The sequence below is a fragment of the Cyprinus carpio genome, unplaced genomic scaffold (genome assembly GCF_018340385.1).
Source record: "Cyprinus carpio isolate SPL01 unplaced genomic scaffold, ASM1834038v1 S000006638, whole genome shotgun sequence".
Classification (NCBI taxonomy): Eukaryota; Metazoa; Chordata; class Actinopteri; order Cypriniformes; family Cyprinidae; genus Cyprinus; species Cyprinus carpio.
Window position 1 is genome coordinate 98,031 of NW_024879267.1, and position 18,069 is coordinate 116,099.

Sequence of the window (18,069 nt, forward strand, 5' to 3'; positions counted from 1 at the left end):
CAGAGGTGAAATCCATTGCGGCCGTATATAAATGAGACCTGCCTCTTTTTACAACACTCCGGGGCGGCCAGAACAGACATGTGACACGCTGTGAAATTTCCAATAAATGACTCATAGAATTTCACATTTTCTCAAGGGTAACTCCTCTCACAACACAGAAACCGGTACAGACCTACAGCAACATGTTTGTGTACTGAAAACTAAAAATACAGATTCATTAAAAAAAGTTATTGGTCTACCTAAAGCTAGTTAACATGCCTCAAGGGCAGGTTAAACAAAATTAGGTAAAACCAAAGGTCATAAAACTTTTTTGTACTTGAAATAATATATATATACAACACACACACACACACACACACATATAACTAACTTTATTTCAGCTAGTTTCCAAGGCACCATGTCATATTTTCCTTTAGTTTAATATATGTATTAAAATAATAAAACTAAAACTTAAATAAATATAAATAAAACCATAAACAAAAAAAAATGATAAATATTTAGGCTAACTAAAATTTTAAATGAACGCCCAAAATATAAAAACTAATTCAAAATATTAATAGAAATATAATTGTATATCAGTGATTAGTAAAATAACACATTTTGAATTGTTTTTCATTGCTGAGTTTAAACTTATTTTTGTGCAATTGTACCTGACTTCTCAGTGTATTTTAGTGCAGCTATTATTTCTAATGGTAATTTACTTAAAAGTGAACAAAAAAAGTCTATGTGGTTGCATACGAAAGGATAATAGGCTATAAAATGTCAAAATCAAATAAAATGAAAACAATAACTACACTTACTTTCATGAGATGTCTTCACTACTCTGCTTTAATATGAATATGTTTATTGTGATTATAGGAATTAACCCCAATGCATATGGAAAACTTTTCTGTGATAGGTTAAATATTTTAAATAACACTGAAGCTTGAAGCCTAAATATTACTATTTGGAGGTAAAGATATCAGCAGGTCAGTGAGGGGCATTTTCTTGGTTAGCAGCAGCAATTAATGTTAGGCCCAAATATAAACGGCGACGCTGAACTTTGTGTGGCATAATCCTGCAGCAAAGCCGTCTGCTCCGGTTGCAATATTACGTCAGAGTCTGGTGGAAGTTAAGCGTCCGTGCCAAGACTAACTCCAGAGAGATTTATATGGTATCTGTGCAGAGGGGGACACCAACCTTCACCATCTGTAGCCTGAATACTGGACATGATTCACACGCAGCGAGGGAAAAGCCCAGACTAGTTCATACAACAATGAATGTCTGATGAATATGTGCTCACACTATATTGGATGTAGATGAGTTTGTTTCTTCATCAGATTTGGAGAAATGTAGCACTGCATCAGTGTCTCAGCAATGGATGCTCTGCAGTGAATGGGTGCCGTCAGAATGAGAGTCCAAACAGCTGATAAAAACGTCACAATAATCCACAGCACTCCAGTTCATCAGCTAACATATTGTGAAACCAAAAGCTGCATGTCTGTAAAAAACAAATCCATTATTGAGGCATTTTTAACTAAGCAACCCAGTCGACTGGATTAAACTAAAATATATGAGTCCATAATAACGCTTCCTTCAGTGAAAACCTCCAGCCACATATATGTTTAGAGCTGTTTTGGCTCGTAAATGGTGCTCAATCTGTGCAGTTTTTCTCTCCTGATTTAGACAAGAAGGCTTTTTGGGAAGCATCATTATGGATTATGGACTCATATTTTGACCAGAAGCAATGGTTTGAATGTCTTAATGATGGATTTGTTTCTTCATAAAACACGTAGCTTTTTCATTTCTCAAGATGTCAACTGATAAGACTTGAGTGGTGTGGATTATTCTGATGTTTTTATCAGCTGTTTGGACTCTCATTCTGACGGGTTCACCCATTCACTGCAGAGCATCAATTGCTGAGACACTGATGCAATGTTACATTTCTCCAAACCTGATGAAGAAACAAACTCATTTATATCTTAGATGACCTGGAGATTAGTACATTTTCAGCAAATTAAAAGGAATTCAGAGATCTTTTCATTCGTCAATACAAATTATGTTCATGTATAACTGCCCTGCCAAAAGAGTACAGTGTCATATGATGAAGTAATTAGTGAACTTCGGTGTGAGTATTACAGTTCCCAAAATAGGACATTTCTTATGCATCAGCAGCTTTGTAACACAACCCAGTGCAGCTGGAGAGAAGCAGTGCACTCATGTACTGTATGCAACATGGCCTTATGATTGAATTTGACTCCAGTGCTCTCTAAAAACTAATTTTAGCCGAGTCACACATTAGGGATCACTAAACACATGGAAGGGGAGAGACGCAGGCTTTGGGAGTCGGGATAGAGCTCTGATTTCATCCAGCAGGGATGTTCGGTGCAGAGAAAGACAACTGTGAAAATGACAACCTGTGATATTTCATTAATTCAAGACCTTCAGTGCATGCATGAAACAGCAAATAAAGGTTGCCACATTTTCAGTATCTCTAGGTTTTCTTCTTACACTAAAAACAATTTGGTGTGATTTAGTAACTATTTCATCACAAATTGCTAGTAAATTTCACAAATTAATGACATTTAAAAGTGAAATCTTGAAGTAGTAGAAAACTATTTGGAAGTAGAAAAAAGTATTTTCCTGTAAATCGTATCACTTATCTTGTTTTATTTAAAACATTTTTCATTTTCTTACAGTGTATCTTGGGTGTGGACACAATGTCTAAGTTGCACTTGAGTAAAATTAAAAAAGTGTCCACATTTATTTATATTAATAAAGTTACAATTTGTATATGGTTTTTATGTTGTGGTGAGACTGAAGCTGTGTTATTTTAGTATCATTACTATATTTTTGACTAACATTTTGAATTTGTTTTTATTTTTATCTTTTCTGTTTCCATTTTACAATTGATTTAACGTTTTAGGAAATGTATTAAAATTTATTTTATTTCAAGTATTTTAAGGTCTAAATATAATTTTCCCTTTAGAAAATAATTAAGTAAATGCACAAATATTTTGTTCCTCTACAAATGACCCAAAAAGTATAATAATGAAGTATAATTATTCAAGTATATGGGGTCCATAATGGGTTGTTTTTCAGGTAATATTGAGAAATCAGCTTTCTGGTTCAATGGATTGCAGTACGTTTACAGTATATAATGATAAGGCCCAGGTCTGAACCATTTCATTGGTTTTTATGTCCACGTACAAATTCCTCCTGTACATGAAGATAAACGGCCCATTCATAAAGACTCCATACATTCAATCTCAAAGACCCGATCTCTGGTGCAGGAGCTATTAAAGGTGTATATTAACCACAGTACAGACACAAGGTCATGTGTTTGTTAGGATCTCGGTCTGATTACGTTCTGATGGCTGATCCACTGAAACGCGGCCGATAAACTTTATCTGGAGGTCAGATTGACGGGTGAAAACAGAATGCACTGTCTCAGATTTTACGTGCAATTAACGGCTTCACAGTCACTGTTTGTCTCTCAGTAAGAGGACACTGGATCAAGAACCTGTCGATAAAGATACTGCTGAGATTCTGAACGAGATTCTCTTGTCAATAAAAACAGGAGAAAAGTGCAGTTTAAGAAATGCTGGATACAGGCTTTTGTTGAGTTACCTGATATCACAGATCTGTTTTACTAAACAAAATTCAAGATTTTTTTCAATAATAAAACGTACAAAAAAGCTAAATTCTCACAATTATATACTATACAAATAGTTAGAAAGTTTGTGGTCAATAGGATTTTTTTAAATGTTTTCGATAGAAGAGTCTTTTGCACACCAAGTCTGCATTTATTTGATTAAAAATACAGTAAACAACAGTACAAATATGAAATATTATTTAAATTTAAACAACCCTTTTCTATGTGAATATATTGTCAAATGTAATTTATTCCTGTGATCAAAGCAGACTTTTCAGCAGCCTTCAGTGTCACATGATCTTCAGAAATCATTCTAATATGCTGATTTACTGTTCAAGAAACATTTCTGATTGTTATCAGTGTTGAAAAACAAATATTTTGTGGAAAGCGTGATACATTTTGTTTTTCAGGATTCATTGATGAATAGAAAGTTCAAAATATCAGCATTTATTTGAAATAGAAATCTGTAACATAATAAATGTCTTTAGTGTCACTTTTAATCAATTTAATGCATCCTTGACAAGAAAAAAAAAAAGAAAAGTCCAAAACGTGTGCACGGTAGTGTTTTTTTTCATTCACAAGTTTAAATTACATGTGTACATTTTTACTGCGATAAAGAACATCATAAATTCATATTCAGATTGCACAATAGAAACAATAATAGGCATGGAAGCTTTATGAGATCCTTGTGTGCTTGAACTTTCTGTTCACTTGTTTTGCTTTTGAAGAGTCTGGAAGTGTTCAGTGTGTCATGACCGTAAAAATGAAACACAAAGTGCTGCCAGTGAAGTGTAAAGATGAGGCAAGAGCCCTCAATGGACAGCAGCATCACAATCACACAGTGAAGGGCAGACGTCGCCTCGGTCGTGTGACTCTGTGTCTGAACATTTATGTATAGCATGTGTATGCAAATAACTAAAAGGTCTAAACTATCAGTGTAGCAGATGCAGCAACATGTTGATCATTTAAAAGCCTATCAAACATGATACAGTAGATTTTATAGAGATTTATAACAGATTTTCTCCATTCCAAGAACTTCATTTGCATGTCTGACCCCACAAACGTCTGCGAACTAGAGACAGATTCTTAAAAATCTCTGCATGAGAACAAATTAACTGAGGGCAGCTACTGCTTGAGGATATTATATAACTTAAGCAGGTTGGTGGTTATGACCTTCAGACAACTTTGGGTCCCAGACAGTTGCTAGTCTTGTTTTGATGATAAAGAGTACACTAAATTCAAGCTATTTCACACTTAAAATGTGCCAGATGTGGTCAACACTTCTTTAATAGCAGAACAAATATCACAGCTAGTGCTCCATCACGTGTTAGTCTGAGCGTACGGAGGCCTCAGGTTGTGTGTTTGCTGTCATTTGATTAGAATAGGTGACTTTATTCTAAGAATTCAGTTTTTATTAAACTATAATATCAATCTGAATTCTCAGAACGGTCTATTTCAGTCCCCTGCTAATATTCCTATGAAGCCATTATCAAAGACAAACCCGTTTTATAAGATTAATAGTTAACATGAACGTCAAAGCTCTGGTTATGACTCTGTTAATTTTTTAAGGTTATAAGTTTGCACACTTCTTAGAAACGTCACGGGTCAAATCTTTACTGTCAAGTGCACATATCTGCACGAGCTGGAAACATCCTGTCAGTGTACTTAAGACTATTTTTAGTGGGTTTTGTTTTTGACAATAGTGCGAGTTGTACTGTAGACACTTGTTCAGTCGGATATGAGGGCTGTTGTTTTTATTATGTGCCACTTTAGGTTTCCTTGCCTTCCATATAAATACTGTTTATCAGGTGAATGAAAGGACAGTATCTGCGTCATAATTCACCTATAAGATCTGGATGCAATGGACAGATAATTGTTGCTTTTGCACTTTAAACAAGAAAGCTTCCGTTCAAAACCTACATGTGAATGTGAAACTGCTTGTGTGCTTTCTTCGCTATTAAAGAATTAATAATGAATGCACATTAGAAATTAATAATAAATGCACATATTAGAAAATAATAATGAATGCACATTAGAAAATAATAATGACACTGCACATTAGAAATTAATAATGAATGCACATTTAGAAATTAATAATGAATTCACATTAGAAATTAATAATGAAAGCACATTAGAAATTAATAATGAAATTACCTTAGAAAATAATAATGAATTCACATTAGAAAATAATAATGAATGCACATTAGAAATTAATAATGAATGCACATTAGAAAAATAATAATGAATGCACATTAGAAAATAATAATGAATGCACATTAGAAATAATAATGAATGCACATTAAGAAAGTAATAATTAACGCACATTAGAAATTACTAATGAATGCACATTAGAAAATAATAATGAATGCACATTAGAATTCCAGTCAAAATGTATTTATTCTGATGCTCCGTACCCATGTTTTGAATACCATAATTACTGTATATTTTGCATTTCTTAATTGTAGAGATTTATAATATAATATAATATATATTTTATGTGACTATATCATTTCATATACCACTTTAAAGTGACTACTATAGATTATATAACAAAGAAGTATATAACTAATTAAACTATATATATATCTTTGTTATTAAATAGCTCCCTCCTGTGGCTGAGATAAGTGCTATAACTGATATCAGTTTCCACCAATAAAAAGAAGAATGCTCGTCCACCGACAATGGCAAATCTAAGCCAATGGGGATTTGTGAGGGTCGAAGAGTGGGCGGGACTTCAGCCATTTGCGTCCGCGGACGTTGTTGTTGGAAGAGAAGTCGATTCAAGAAGCCATTACGCTGCGCAACTGTGTCAGGACAAAAACGTACAATTTCTACGTATTCTACGCAATTTTATATCACCTCCCCCCAACCTCTTAAATCCAATTAAACACATTATGGCATCTCAGGCCAAAAAGAGAAAAACTAATTTCTCCGAAAGGGAGGTGGAGATCATCGTGGAGGAGATGGAGAAACAAAAGCACATTTTGGTGAATCATTTTTAACGCGGGCGTCACGCACATCGCCAAGAATAGCGCGTGGGTGGAGATCCTGAAGCGCGTGAACGCCGTGAGCACCTGCCATGCGCGAGCTCGCGGAGGTCAAGAAGAATGGTGTCCGATCTCAAGACGGAGGTGCCGGCGCAAAGTGGCGCAGGCGCGGGCGGCCATGGAGGGCAACGGGAGACTGCAGCAGCGTGCCGGTCATCCTGAGCTCCATGCAGCAGCGCATCTGCAATCTGCTGGGAGAAACGACCATCATCAGCCTTCCTGCGGCGGAGATCACGGTGCCCATCAGCTCCGCCGCCGCCGCCGCGTTAACGCAGAGTAAGACACTGGCGTGACTGCTGCGTAACTCCACACGCGTAGACTCCTACACACTCACTCAGACGGAGCCAGGGTTTGAATATGAGTGAGGTCTGGGGTTTGGTTAAGAATTGTGATGTATAGTAATAACCCCTACATAACAAATCATTATATACACTAACACTTTAAAAGAGACAGACTTTTGTGAAAGATGTTTGTTTTATTTACTGCATTAAAATTTCGTAAGATTTTACTGTAGGTTAGGGGTGGATCATTTATCAGTTTATTGATCATGCAACAATGCATATAGTTTTGTCATTAATAATCATTGCTATATAGATGTCTAGTGCTCTTATTTGCATGATTTGTGAAAACTTTACTGAATGACATAACAGGAGACTTTCTTCATAGAAATTCACTTAAAACAGACCAGTTGTTTATGTAATGCAAACATGGTTTTAGTTCCTGAACGCTTTGGAACTAGAGACTAATTGTTGGTCTCTTTTTAAAGACGACTTGTAGCGAGATTATTGCTGAAGTTTAAAGAAACTTAAAAGTATATATAAAAAAGTTATAGTAGTTCAAGTTAACAGTGAAGATAATGTAGTACACTATTTTTAATTTTATACAAAATAAGTATTTATAAAAAATGTTGCACTCTGAAAATAATCTAAAATTAAAGCCATATGTCTAATCAAGTTTATGTTCCAAATTTGAAGTCGATATCATCAAAATTGTGGTTCCTGTGAGATCTTGTTTGGGCACTGTATCGAAATAACCACCGGGTTACACCTAAACACTTTTTTTCCATATCTGGAACCTTGACCGTCAGATATTTCCAACTATGTGTTTCGTCTCTGTTACAAAAAAAGTCAACAAATATGGAACCTTGACTGTCAGAGCTTTCCTTTGATGTGTTTGTCAAGATGACAAAAAGATTTGATTTTCTAGAACACACGCCACAAAATCTATATATCTAGTCTATATATGTTTTTAATATTGGGATTGTGAGATATGAAACTTAAAACCTTGAGAAAAAAAAGTGTCAAAATTATGAGAAAATGCGAGAAAAAAAAAGTCCAAATTGTGAAACAAAACCCCAGAATTGCTAGAAAAGGTCCAAATTTTAAGATATAAGCTCAAAAATTGTGAGGGAAAAAGGTCCAAATTGTGGAACAAAAACCCAGAATCGCAAGAAACGTCCAAACTGTAGGATATATACACAATATTGTGAGAGAAAAGTCCAAAATTGTGCAATAAAAACCTAAATTGTAAGGAAAAAGTCCAAATTGTAGGATATAAACTTAAAATTGCCGCCGAGAAAAAAAAAAATCAAAAATTCTGAGATATAACCTTAGAATTGTGAAGGGAAAATTCTAATTGTGAGATTATAAAATCAAAATATGCAAGAAAGAAGTCCAAACTGTGAGATTAAAACTCAAAAATGGGAGAAAAAAAAGTCAGAATTGTGAGATATAAAACACAAAACTGCAAGAAAACGTCCAAATTGACAGATAAAAATGTCTCATGTAAAGAAAAAAGGCCTTGTAAAGATATGAATGGTAATTAAAATCTACAGGACAGAAATAGATAAGTGTACTAAAAATAAGCACTTAAATGTTCAATTTTAGATGATGCTTTCTTAGTGTGAAAGAAGACATGATATAAAAGCAAGATTACAGTCCTTAGTTTTGACTGCTGTGTCAAAGTGATGTAATCCTGAAAGGAAAAAACTATCATTTATGGTTTAAACTTACATTTTGAGTTTTAAAAATTGAAATTAAACATGTGATTCTCTCTTCATAGGCATTCAGCCAGCAGCCGCAGCAGCGTTGTGAGATAAAAACTCTTGCAGGTACGTTTTTAGCTTGACTTATGATCTTCATCTAAGCCTATTTTTGGTTTATAATAGCACCCCTGGACCATAGAACCATTCAGCAAGGGTCATTTCTTAAAACTGAGATTTATAAGTCATCTGAAAGCTGAATAATTAAGCTTTCCATTGATGTGTGGGGTTTGTTAGGATAATATTTGGACAATATTTGGCTGAGATATACAACTAAAAAAAAAAACCCCCGTAAATTACATAATTTACATAGATGCAAACTCCTCACCTTTCAGTGACAACTCATTTTTTTGAGATCAAAATAGGTCATCTATTAGATTTGCTTAGATCCAATGAAATTGTTTTTATTAAGGGTACTTGTGATCTTACAAGGGTAAATAAAGAACTGGTTGTTTCAATGAGTTTTGCATAGTATTTTCCTTACTCTTTACTTCAAAAACGATGTCTAAAAACAGTAATATTTTATGTATTTGAGGTCTGAGATGTGGGAACGATGGAGAGAGAGAGAAAGGGCAAACATTTTGCATTTTAGGTCAGCATTGCCATCTAATCAGCCAATATCGTCTTAAATAACAACTTCATCTTTTATAACATGAGATTTTGACCAAATATATTTCAATCTTGATTTTTTGTAAAATGTTGCAACAATATTAGGGATGCACGATATGGGGATTTTTTGCCGATATCCGATATGCTTATATTTTAAACTCATTTTGTCTGATACCGATACCGATATTTTTCCTCTTGTTTGGAAACAACACCAAGACTCTCCTGTGCAGAAAGAAATTATAAGCAAACTATTAAAAAATTTTGGTTACGTCTTTAACAGAACTTATTTGTTAGAATTAAATAAAATAACAATGAAGTTTTTTGACAGTACATTGAACTTTTTTATAATAACTATAGCCTAATAAAACTATATCAATCGCTGCATGTTTTTTCCCACACTTATTATTTTTCTTCTTATCGGCATAATTTTTCATAAAGGCCGAAGTTTACATTTAAAGCCATTATCTGCCGATATCAGTCCGATAATATCGTGCATCCCCTAAACAAGATGATTTATTGTATTTATTTTTTGTGAAAAATAACAGTTTTCGGACATATAAAGATTAAAATATATATTTATCCAATCCTATGCCCCTTCTTACCCCAATCCTACTCCCCTTAATACCTTAATACTCCTCCATTTAATATCCTGCATGCATACCTGTTTGCATCTCTGAATTTTAGTCAACAGTAACTAGTTACTTCCCAAACTGAGGGTCACATGTGTGTGTGTGTGATTATTCCTCCGCAGCCGAGACGACGTACCACACGCTGGAGGAGGGCATGGTTGGAGTACTGCAACCACCGAGACGCCGGTGTGACCGTCACCAACAGAGGCTCCGGTGGAGATGTTGGCGCAGGCCGAGTGCAAAAACACAGGAAACTGAAGAGCCGCATCGCCTCAACTCGGCCAAACTGCTGCAGGAGCACCGCCTCACCAACCTGCACGTGCGCGAGATCGCCCAGCACCTGGAGAACCAGAGCGACCATGCTGCAGATGATCCGCCGCTCGCAGGAGGCCCCAGGCCTGCGCGCAGGAGAGACAAGCCCAGGCTCTGGAGGGGACGCAGGCCGCCCTGCTCGCCCTCCCCTCCAGATGTTCAGACCCGCTCGGAAGGAATTGAGGAAGTTTCTGCAGAGCGCCAACAGCGCAAAACACTGCTCCGCCGGCTGCCGCAGAGAACGGAGAAGGAGCGCCGCAGACAGAAGACGCACAATAGAGACCTGCGTGTGTGTGTTGTGTGAGTCTGGTCTAGAATAGACTGTAAATTATTGTACAGCACGGTGGCCATCAAATAGTTTGTGCTATATGTGTGTGATGCTTCAGGGACTGCAGTGAAATGAGGACTTTTATGAGCGTTTTAACACGAAGAAGTGGCCAAAATATGAACAAAAGACCTTTTTTGCTTTTGACAATTTGAAGATACTGTTGAAGTCTTTTCAGTTTAAGTTGCTAAAAAACATTTAATTTATTTTTGGTGTGGCAACTGACCCTAAAACAACAATTCAGAGACTACAGAGAAACACAGTTTCATGAGGAGGAAGCAGCGGTTCCAGCGACGGAAGGAAGACTTTGTGGAGGCTTTTGTTTCTTTAGCTTGTGAGAATTTGCCATTTTTATTAAGTATGCTAAATTAAAGAAACTCTCCCACAGGTACAAGTTCTTCATTTGTGATTTATTGATGCTTAAAAGTCTGATGTGTGCCACAGGCTTTTACTGTAAATATTATCCATTGACATTTACATTTACTTTGGGGTATATTTGTATTTTACTTAACCACGGAATTAACAGCTGATTAACTGTTACTCTGACCCAAATTACAGTTGGAAAAACATACATTTACATCATACTTCACTAATTACCATGGATTAAATATTTCTGCCCTATATCAAGTTTTTTTCTCTTTTAGAAAAACAGCCATGGAAATGCAAATAATGGATTTTTGCTTTTGCCTCTGGAGCAAATTGAAAAATGGTTTATTATGCTATAGTTCACTTGAGAGCCAATTTTTGTGCTCTTAAAAAGGCCAGGACGTTGCGCATTGGCCAACAAGTCAAAGTCAAGTCATCTTTATTTATATAGCGCTTTAAACAAAAAAGATTGCGTCAAAGCAACTGAACAACAATCAATTAGGAAAGCAGTGTGTGTCAATAATGCAAAAATGACAGTTTAAAGGCCAGTTCTCATTTGAATTAAGTGATGTCTTCATGCAGCTCAGTTCAGTTTTAAATAGTATCTGGGCAATAATTTGCAATCAAATCAATGTGATATCGCTGTTAAATGAAAGTGTCCCCAACTAAGCAAGCAAGAGGCGACAGCACCGGCAAGGAACAAAAACTCCATCAGTGGGACAGAATGGAGAAAAAAAATGAGGGTTCATTTCAAAATAATGAATCATCATGAAACATCAATACCTGAATTTTATACTAAGTAAATTTTATAGATATAGTTTATTTATAAACAGCCTTCCCTTCCCCAAAGACTGCTGCTGCTGGAAACAAAATCTGCTGTGCTGAAGTGTGTTGAATTTCACTCTTTAAAATATGTAAAAATCATCTTTAAAGAAATTACAGTTAGTTTTTACTTTCATTATATGTTGTTACTTTTCATTTGTACATCGATTAGGAGTTTTCTCTGATACAGTTGTCCATACCTTAATTAAAACAATATAAAAATAATTTCCCTTAATTTTTAGGGTCACTAGTAGCTTTTTACACAGCTTGCATGTAGGTGACTTTTTCAGGAGAGGGAGACAAAGTGCGCCATATTTCATCTGAGGGACTCCATACTTACACTTTTGACGGAGAAATCAGCTTTTTCCCTTGATTTCTTGGTTATATGTATTTTTCTGTTCATCTTTAAAAATACTAAAGTATTTTAATATCAGTGTACTCGTATGTTCAGTTAGTACTTTTAATGTATATAAAATAGCCAATAAAAATGTTTAATATATTAAATACCGTATTTTTGAAATATATAAGTAAATGATTAAGACTATGATATTCACTATGTGTAGCTTTAGGACTGAGACTTGTGATAGCCACGTTGTATATATTGCTCTTTTGTTGATTTTGACTTGCTTCCCGTTGTCATCATTTGTAAGTCGCTTTGGAATAAAAGCATCTGCTAAAGACTAAAATGTCAAAATATATACATATACCAGTCAAAAAGTTTTTGAAACAGTAAGTTTTTTTGAATGTTCTGGGCTTTCCAACAAACTAAGCCTGCATTTTTATTTGATCCAACAGTAACCACGCCAAAAACCAGTAATATTTTGACTATTTAAAAAAAACGTTTATTTTTGGAAGATATTTTAAAATGTAATTATTGTTGTGATTTCAAAGCTGAATTTTTAAGCACTCATCACTGTGAAGTCACCCGATCCTTTAGAAATCATTATAATATTCTGGATTTGCTGCTCAAAACAAAAAAAAACATTTATTATTATTATGTATAAGTGTTGAAAACAGCTGAGCATAGTTTTTTTTTTCAGGGATTCTTTAATGAAAGTTCAGAAGAACGCTTTTATCTGAAATAAAAATTTTTTGTAAAAACATCATCACTTTGATCAATTTTTTTTGAAAAAGCATCCTTGCTAAATAAAAGTATTAATTTCTATAATTTTCCCTTCCAAAAAAAAAAAATTAAAAAAATATTATACTGACTCCAAGCTTTTTTTGAAATGGGATGGTGTATATTACAAAACTTTTTATTTTATTTAAGATAAATGCATGATTCTTTGGGATCTTTTTCTATTTCATTCAAACTCAATCCTGAAACAATCCATAAAAATATCAATCAGCACAACCGCTTTCAACAAATGATTCTAGAGAAGCAAATCATCCTATTAGAATGATTTCTGAAGGCAAATCGGCCTATTAGAATGATTTCTGAAGATCATGTGACACTGCAGACTGGAGTAATGATGCTGAAAATACAGCTGCCATTCATCACAAGAAAAAATTAAAATTTTAAACACATATTCAAATAGAAGGCAGTTATTTTAAATAGTAAAAACATTTCACAATATAACTGCTTTTGCTGTATTTTAGATCAAATAAAGCAGGTGCCCCGGCTTGGTGAGCAGAAGAGGATTCTTTTATAAAACATAAAAAACTTTTGTACATATATATATTTACTCTATATACAGCTGTATAAAAACAGACATATGCATATGTATTTACATAATACTTGAGAACGAGGCAATAATTAAAGATGGAGAATGAATTACAGAACACAGGTGATGATTCATGTGTTATCTGTTTTAAAGCTGGAGATGGCACATGGAGGAAAAAATCTGTTGTTATGTCTAGATGTTCTAGTGCGCAGAGAGATATGTAGTGTCTGCCTGAAGGGAGAAGTGCACACAGGTTTTTGTGAGAGGGGTCTGTGATGATGTTACCTGCCCGTTTCTTCACTCTGGAGTCTTAACAGTCCACTGCAGCCGTCTTAAATCTGATTTGCCGGGCCTCTTTCACAATGAGTCAATGTGAATGTCCCACTTCAGGTCCTGAGAGATGGTAGTTCCTAAGAACTTCAATGACTCACTGAGAAGGGGGAGAGCAGGGGGGTTTCTGTTTTGAACACTATATAGCCCCTCTCTCCCTCTCTCACTCTCTCTCTCTCTCTCTCTCTCTCTCTATATATATATATATATATACTTACCGGTCAAAAGTTGGGATCAGAACGGTTTTGAATGTTTCTTACAGGAGTTTCTTCTGCTCATCAAGGCTGCATTTATATGATTAAAAATACAGGAAAAAAAAATATAATATTGTGAAATATTATTATGATGTAAAATAATGTTTTTTTTATGTTAATATACATCAAAATCTAATTTATTGCTGTGATGCAAAGCTGTTTTTTCAGCCTCATTAATCCAGCGTCACATGATCTTCAGAAATCATTCTAATATGCTGATTTATTATCAGTGATGGAAACTGTTGTGCTGCTTAATATTTTTTTGGAACCTGTAATACTTTTTTTATTTCGGGATTCTTTGATGAATAAAAACTTAAAAAGAAAATATTTTCTAACAATATACACTACCATTCAAAAGTTTGGGGGTCAGTAAATTTTTATTCCTTCTTTTTTTTAAAGAAATTAAAACTTTCATTTAGCATGGATGTGTTAAATTGTTAAGAAGTGATAGCAAAGATTTATATTGTTAGAAAAATATTTCTATTTTGAATAAATGCTGTTCTTTTTAACTTTTTATTCATCAAAGATTCCTGAAAAAAAAGTATTGCAGTTTCCAAAAAAAATATCTGTCAGTACAAACTGTTGCCAACATTGATAATTCTAATAATAAAATCAGCATATTAGAATGATTTTCTGAAGGATCACGTGACACTTTATACTGGAGTAATGATGATTTAAATTCAGTTTTGCATCACAGAAATAAATGATATTTTAAAGGATATTAAAATAGAAAACATTAATTCAAATAACAATAACATATATTAATATTACTTTTTCTTTATTTTATATCAAATAAAATAAACCTCATGGAAATAAAAAACAAAATAAATTTTAAAAAAAACATTAAAAGTCTTAATGACCCCAAACTTTCGAACGGTAGTGTGTGTATATATATATATATAAAATTACATTTGGAGAACAATACAAACTCTTATTAAATTATATTTAAAGCTTTTATCAATGGCAATATTAAAATAATCACTGACCGGAGATCAGTGTGTTTGTGTTTGTGTGTGTGTGAGAGAGAGAGAAAGGGGCGGAGCTTCATAATCCCTGTATAGTAATCCAAACAAACTGATCCGCGGACAGAATCTCATCTCATCCAAACACAGGAGACAGAAACACTTGGGACACGACTGTGTCTCTCGATTAGTGTTAATGCTGCGAATGTGTCAGAGCTGGAGAGTTTATTACGCTGCGCGAGGATCGGTGAGAAAATCCGACGGGTGCGTGAACCGAACAAACCTGACAGGAATTTACAAAACGCTTTTTTTTGCTAAACACAACGATTCATATAGTCAACCGGTGAATATTCTTACCGATTTGATGACGTGTTACTGTTTACATGTTCTCTCACGTTAGTTGTGATGTGTGTTTTCCCTCCCCTCACAGATGATCGATGAAAACATGATCCGCAGAGAGAGCTTCAGACAGAATAAACCGTTAAAAGCGCTCGGTTCAAACTCTAGACTTCACTGACGATCAAAACCATCTCGAGCTCGAGCTCATGGCGTTTCTCGTCAAGAAGAAGAAGTTCAAGTTTCAGACTCTCGTAACTCTGGAGGAGCTGACAGCTGTGCCGTTTGTCAACGGGGTTTTGTTCTGTAAGATCAGACTGCTGGATGGAGGAGATTTCACCGCTTCATCATCCAGGTAAACACCTCATCTTCATCATCATCATCATCAGTGCACGCTTATGTTGTTAAAACAATAGTTCTGGATGCTCTCACTGGATAGTGTCAGATAGTAATACTGTAGTCATGCATCACGGTGTTTACATGCTGCTCCAAAGTATTAAACCTGCATCTGAAGAGTACTTTTTAATGTAAAACCATGGTATATTAATTTTTGTACTGTACTAAAGTATTGCAATCTGATGCATTGTATTGCTATCACTGCCACCACAATGCTTTTATAAGGTATATGATAAAAAAAATAATATGGTTCTTGTCTTAAAATGATGCTACTACCTCTGCATTTTTTAAACGAATGGCTATTTTCTTTAAATTCTGCAGCAGATGTTATAGTTTTGAGTCATTTTTGAATTAGTCTATATTTTTATATTTTCTGTTTTCATTTTAATAGGTAACGTTTTGGTATTTTCTGTTTTGTTTTTGTCTTTTATTAGTTTTTTTTTTTTACGTATAATATATATATATATATTATATATATATATATATATAGATATATATATATATATATATATATATATATATATATATATATATATATTTTATGTCTATGGATTCTTCTGATTTTTTACATTTTAGTTTTAGCTTTTTTTGTACGTCCAAGTTAAACTAAATGAAAATGAGAAATGTTGCATTGGCAACTAGCTAAAATAGTAAAATAAAAAAATATATTCAGCTAATGTTTATTTAATTTCAAGTTATACAATTATTTATTTGTTGTTTACTGTAATAACTCTGCCATCTTAATTGTCAAGAAGCATTTATAAAAAAATTTTTGGCTGTGGGATTTTGAGTATTTGTTTCTAGAAGATTAAAAACACTTTTTATTACATCTCAGGTTCTTCTGACCATTGATTTGGTTCTGAAGTAACACTTCTAGAGTGTTGTGATTGCTATTATGTATCTCTTTCTCAGTTTGAGACGTTGCATGAGGATGTTGCTTGTGACATGTGATCAGAGGGAAGTGAAGATCATTTCCAGATGCAGTGTCTGTTGAATTGTTGTACTTTGTTTTTGTAGTCTGATACTGCTGTCTATATGTTTCACTTCATCCATTAATAGTGTGTTTAAGAGCTCCATCATGGATTTGTGTGTGTAATCTAGATATTGCATTTTATCGTTGTCTTTAGTTTTACTCATGACTCAATGCTGTAGTCTTTCAAACAAACTCTTACATTACACAAACACTGAGTTTAGGTTTCCTATAATCATAGTAAAGTAAATTCAGTCTTAAACTATGCATAGTCGTTATTTGAGTGTGATTTACTGCTCAGCTGTTGTTTTCCAGGCTGTGTCTTTTCTCCTCTGTGCTCATTACAGTCTGAGAATAACAGGAAGGACTCGCTGTCCTCCACATCAGTTGTTGTTTCATACAGCAGTTTTTTCCATCCGTGCATCCCGGTGTTTCACTGCAGGAGTCTAGTGTTGTGCTATTCTTTGCAATAACATGCTCTGATAAATCATTTGCATTTAAAGGAATAGTAAAAAAAAAGAAAAGAAAAGAAAAATGCTGAAAATGTGCTCACCCTCGGGTCATTCTAGATGTAGATGAGTTTGTTTCTTCATCAGATTTGGAGAATTGTAGCTTTGCATCAGTGTCTCAGCAGTGGATGCTCTGCAGTGAATGGGTGCCGTCAGAATGAGAGTCCAAACAGCTGATAACAGGGGTGCAAACAGCGCGCTTTTCGGCGGCTCTCGCTTTTTTCACGGCCGTCTGGGTGACTTGTGTGAATCGTGCAGATCCGAATAGTTTTTTTTTCCGGGGGGGGGGGGGGGGGTGTCTGAGAGTCTGAGAGTGTCGGATTATAATTTCACCATCAGTAATTCAGGATTGCCTCCACCAAAAAAGTAAATGAGCAAATCAGAACACTGCGCGCCAAAACAGCACTGGTTTCATGCGCGCTGGTGTGAACCACTATGTTTCTTCTCGCTGCGGTATATCTGCCACTGCAGCATTATTTCTCCCTGAGACCCGAGTTCGGCGCCGCGCCTTCCCGTTTTACTGGAAACTGGTGAGATCATCAATGACTGGACGTAAGGATATTTTTGGTTTATAATAATCTACTTACAATACGAACTAGTCATGTAATTTATTACACATTTTAACTAGGCCGAGGTAATATGTTGTGTGTCTGTGTGTAACCTGCTATCAATACGATTTAGCTACGTCAAGTTCACATGTAAAGACCTAACGTTAGTGCTAGCTAGCAGATCAAATTATGGATGACTGTAGCTACATAGAAAAAGTTGTTAGGCTCGAAATTACAACCATTTTGGTCGCATGTGCTCGTGAAAAAAAACATGTAATCCGTCGATATATACGGTAACCTAAAAATATATTTCAG

The 18,069-nt window shown here is 34.8% G+C and overlaps 1 long non-coding RNA gene and 1 pseudogene across 1 annotated transcript; both read left to right on the forward strand.

Moving 5' to 3' along the window:
- The first annotated feature begins 6,342 nt into the window (after positions 1–6,342).
- LOC122144308 lies at positions 6,343–10,562 on the forward strand (annotated as a pseudogene).
- A 4,485-nt stretch (positions 10,563–15,047) lies between these two features.
- LOC122144309 lies at positions 15,048–15,516 on the forward strand. The gene is made up of 2 exons (XR_006159647.1): positions 15,048–15,259; positions 15,426–15,516. It is a non-coding gene; the product is annotated as an uncharacterized LOC122144309 (long non-coding RNA).
- The last annotated feature ends 2,553 nt before the right edge of the window (positions 15,517–18,069 follow it).